The sequence below is a fragment of the Cricetulus griseus genome, chromosome 7 (assembly GCF_003668045.3).
Source record: "Cricetulus griseus strain 17A/GY chromosome 7, alternate assembly CriGri-PICRH-1.0, whole genome shotgun sequence".
NCBI lineage: Eukaryota > Metazoa > Chordata > Mammalia > Rodentia > Cricetidae > Cricetulus > Cricetulus griseus.
In genome coordinates this window covers 63,978,169-63,983,520 of record NC_048600.1, presented here as the reverse complement: position 1 = coordinate 63,983,520, position 5,352 = coordinate 63,978,169, and the positions used below count along the sequence as shown (strand labels likewise).

The window sequence follows — 5,352 nt, the reverse complement described above, 5'->3', positions numbered from 1 at the left end:
GGACCTTTTCACCTGTATACAGAGCCAGGGTACTGCTTGCCATGTGTGCCAGGTCCCCAAGGGGTAGAGCCAGGTTTACATGGATTATAACAGAAAGTCCCTAGGGAAATATATTCAGTCAGACTTGCCCCCACACCAGAAAATATTTTATGTCTCACTTCTATTGGAAAGTATGTTGGGCACAGAATTCTTGACAGTGTGAAGGATATTATACAGCATTTTATCCAGACACCTTTCTCCTCTTATTCCTAGTTTATTCCTTTCCCAAGCACCTTCCACAGGGTACGTTTCACATCCTTGTTTCTCAGGGTATAAATCAGAGGGTTCAACATAGGAGTAACTATAGTATAAAAGAGGGCAATAAACTTCCCTTCACTCTCAGAATACCTGTGAACAGGTTGGAGATAAGTGTACATGGCTGAGCCATAAAAAAGGAAAACCACCATGAGGTGGGACCCACAAGTCCCCAGAGCCTTCCTGCGCCCAGCCATTGACTTGATCCTCAGCACAGCATGAACAATGAGTACATAGGTCCCTAGAATTAGTGCTACAGGACAGACCAAAATTATGGCTCCAGCCACAAACAGGTTGTCCTCTATTCTCTCTGTGTCCTCACAAGCCAGCTTCAGGAGAACAAGCATATCACAGAAGAAGTGGTTCAGGTGATGGCCACAGAGAGGTATGGTCATGATGAGGACTGTCTGAGTCAGGGAGTTCACAAGGCCTCCCACCCAGGAGGAGATGGCCAATGCCTGGCAGAGAAGGGGGTGCATAATGCTAGTGTATTGTAGTGGATGGCACACAGCGGCATAGCGGTCAAAAGCCATCACCACAAGGAGCACACACTCAGTACCCCCCAGCAAGAGCACTGTGAAGAACTGGGTCATACACCCAGCATAGCTTATGGTCTTGTCAATTCAAGAGATATTGACAAGAAGCTGGGGCACAGTGCTGGTGGTATAGCAGAGGTCCAGGAAAGAGAGGTTGTTGAGGAAGAAGTACATTGGTGTTTGTAGTCGAGGATCCATTCGTGAGACTGTGATGATGGTGGAGTTGCCAAAGATGGTAAGGAAATAGAAAATTGAAACGAAGATAAAAAAGACATGTTCCAGTTGAGGCCAATCTGAGAAGCCCATCAAAATGAAGCCACCTTCCAAAGTGATGTTGAAGCTGTCCATAGCCCCTCACTCTCACAAAACAGAAGACAATTCAATGCTTGCTATCACAGGAGTACTTTGAAGTCACTTGAGCTCACAGAGTAACCCAAAGCTGAATGAAGCCTGGCACTTTGCTCTGTCTGGTCTATGTTCTGTTGACTCTTGACTCTGCTGTGGTGGCAGAGGTTGGAGATACAGAGAGTCCTTCTTCTATACTTACAGTCAGGTTGGATTCCAGCAACAGCAGGACCTACAAGCAGGATAAATTGTTACCCAATTATCTACAATGAATTGTCTACATTGTGTAGCACATCATCTGATTTCCTGCTATCAGTGATGAACACTGTGGTGATAAAACTATAACCACAAGGAGCAAACACTCTATTACAACCATCAATAGTGCTATGAAGAGCTGAGCTACACATCCAGCTGAGTCTAGCTATTGGTACTAATGGGGTTAGGGCTTTGGAAGTGAAAAACAAAAACCCACTACACTGCAAAGAACATGAATTAAAGCATTATTCCATAATATTTTATACACATTCCAGAACCAGAGGTTCCATGTTACACTTAGCTACTCAACTCAGCTCTTCTCTCCAGGCCTGCCTTTTCTATTCTTAATTCTATTTTTACCCAGTGAAGAGATGATTGGAGCAATAGTCATGTGGCCTTTGCTGGAATCACATTCCTTCCACCTGCCTGTTTTGTGACTCATTTCAGGCCACCAGTGCTCTAGATAGTATATTTTCAAGCCTGTAGGGATGGTATTGCCTTCCTCACAGTCTTGACTTAAGAATGCAAGAGCACCAATGTGGAATCTGCTGTTAAATTCTCATTGCTACTCCATTTCTTTCATTTGCTTCTTTCCTTAGTCTCTGAGCAAAGTGCTTCAGTAGAGTAGGAGGAAGGAGTACTCAGGCTCTGTTCACTGGTTTGGGCCTGGTCGCTCATTTTCATGTAACTCCATGCATATGGATAGTATTACAGTCTCTGAGGCCCTGTCCATGACCAGTTGTCATCTGCCACAAAGGGCTGAGAACCTGTAGCTCCATCGTAGGAAAAATACAATCACAAACATTTCTTACGATGAGTCTCCCCATCATGAGTTTCTTTTCATTTCTCATCTTCTCCCCTGTGATGAGATGGTCCCTTCTCACCAGATCTGTCTTCATTATGCAGTTTCTTTCTCTCCGTATACTCACCAGAGTTCTGTTAAATATGCCTTGTGCCTTACATGCTGGAACTCTTCATCAGTAGATAATACAGTGAATGTAGAGACAAATACCAGTGGCCTCTCTTACTGTCTAATAAAGGGATGATCCATACATATCATTTTCTTTCATGGCATAGCAATTTTAAATAAAATTTGTTGAGTAAAACATTCTACTCTCACTACAAAATCAAGAGAAATTAATTTTTCTCTGAGAAACTAGATTAGCTGCACACTTTCACACACTAAAAGGGAGAAAAAGTACTAATATTTGATTCTTTTAAAAGGTCATTTGCTGAGGTGAAATTCTAAACAGAATTGTAAGGTTTTATGGTATCTGTATACAGGTCTTTCCCTTGTTCGTTTGATTTTACCCCCAAGATACTTTGTTCTTTATTGTATGTAACAGTGGTATTATATTTTTTCCTGATAGTTGAATGAATTTGGAGATGCAGTTTCTTTTTGTATGTATTGTATTTTGTAAGCTGTATCAGTTCTTTCATCATTTCTGTCACTTTTCTGCTGTTCCTTTTGTGTTTTCAGTATATTCTGTTCATATTATCATGTCTCTCAAAAGCAACAGTTGCCTTTTATTTCTCTGTCCTGGGGAAACTGGATATGTATACGCAGAAGGATAGAAAGAGACCCATATCCCATATTATATTTAAATATTAACTGAACATGGGGAACTTTGATGTTGGTCTTGGGAATTTTTTGTCAGTTTTTCAAGACAGCATTTCTCTTGACTTACTGGAATTCACTCTGTAGACCAAGCTGGCCTTGAACACAGAGATCCACCTGCCTCTGCCTCCCAAGTTCTGGGATTAAGGGTGTGCACAGCCACAGCCTGGCTTGTGCACCATCACCACCCAGCCAGCAAATATTTATGAATGACTGCAAACACAGAACCCAATGACAGTGAAACACACTGTAGAGTGTGGACAATAATGATGTCTCCAGGTACAGTCTACAGTCATGACCACTAGGGCACTCTGGTTCAGGCTGTTGATAATCTGAGAGGGTATGCAATTGTGTGTGGGGTGGCACACAGGGAATAAATGGGCAATTTTCATACAACACTGCTGTGAGTTAAACTGCTCTAAAATAATAACTACTTTAACAACTGAAGGGAAAATTAACATTCAAGCAAGAAAAAATACACAAGAAATAAATATTTTATATGCTAAACAATAAATAATGATAGCTTGCTTCTGAATAATTTACCTTGTATGAAATAGCAACAGAAGTTGTTTGGAGAAAAGTAAAATGAAGCAGATGTCCAACTTGAATCTACATGAAGGTCCTGCCTCTGTGTGTGTGTGATTGTGTGTGTGTGTGTGTGTGTGTGTGTGTGTGTGTGTGTGTGTGTGTGTGTGTGTGTGTGGGGTAAAAGTGGCATAGAGAGTGTGGGAGTGGCTAACCAATGACAGGTCCAGCCTCAGACCCATAGCATGAGAGTGAGCACACCCCTGGCACGGCCTGCAGTGTCAGGACCCCCAGAGGCTTGATGGTTCAGAGACCTAGGATAGAACCGAACATGACTGAAGAAAAAATGTCAACATAATGATGCCTAATTATATTCTGCTCTACCCAGAGATTGGTGGCTACCCCAATTGTCATCAGAGAGCCTTCGTCCAGTAACTGATGGAAACAGATGCAGAGAACCACAGCCAAACATTGGGCTGAGATCAGGAAATCCTGCTGAAGAGAGGGAGGAGGGATTGTATGAAAGAGATGAGTCAAGGCCGTCACAAGAAACCCACAGAAACAACTAACTATGGCTCATGGGTGCTCACAGTGTCTGAATCAAAAGCCAGGGATTCTGCATGAGACTGACCTAGACCCTTTACGTATATGTGACAATTGTATAGCTTGATCTATTTGTGGGCTGCTCCTAAAGCTTTGGCTGGCTTTTGGGAACCTATTCCCCATACTGGGTTATGTTGCCCAGCCTTAATACAAGTGGAGGGGCTTAGTCTACTGAAACTTGATATGACATGCCTTGTTGATACCTGCCCTTTTCTGAACAGAAACATGGGATGGGTGGATTTAGTGGAAATTCAATTGCTGGAGTTATAACACCTTCCCAGTCTTTCAAATAATTCCCCCTCTCCCTTGTGGTCAGTACCAGGGTGTAATGCATGTCCATATATAATAATCAAGATAATCAAAGTGGTAAATAAAATTACACCCCCCAGAAACATCCATATTTTGAACAGTAACTGCAATTTACTGATCACATGGACACAAATTTGGTCTCTAGCATATCTCAAACATTATTTCTTTTCTTTCCATTTTATAAAACATAGATTCTTTTCTCATATAATATAACCAGAATACAGTTTCCCCTCCCTTTCCTCCTCCAAATTCCTCCCCACCTCCTCTCCCATCCAGACCCCCTCCCCCATCTGTCTCTCATTAGAAAAGGACAGGCTTCTAAGAGATAACAACAAAACATAAAAATGTACTTAAGATTAAACAAAACCATCATATTGAAGTTAGACAAGACAGGCCAGAGACCCACTCATTCACACACTCAGGAAAAGTACTTACTGAAAGCTATAGTATATATGCAGAGGACCTCGTGCAGACCTGTGTAGGCCCTGTGATTGCTGTTTCAATCTCTGTGCATTTATATGAGCTGTGCTCAGTTGTCAAACATTCTTTCTAATTCTTTATTATAAGCCAGGTATGTTTTGACTGTGGTCACACTGACTCAGGGACTGGGCAGAAATGAGTCTCCCTAGGGAAACCCAGTATGTGTCGGTGAGAGGTAGTAGAGAAGACACATTAGAAAGCACTCCTTCCAGCAGGTGAGTCTCCAAGCATTGAGGAAAATAGACACAACATAGACGTTTCCGTGTGTTCTATTCATCAAGCACAGGTCACTGCTTCAAAGTATCCTCTCCTGTTTATTGGCAAAAGCAGAAGTGATGTGTGTTAGTTTTAGTCATCACCAGATGTTACAAGTTATTATTTAGTGGA

General features: G+C 42.0%; 1 pseudogene; it reads right to left on the bottom strand.

Moving 5' to 3' along the window:
- Positions 1-248: 248 nt before the first annotated feature.
- On the bottom strand, positions 249-1,178 carry LOC100750654 (annotated as a pseudogene).
- Positions 1,179-5,352: the final 4,174 nt, after the last annotated feature.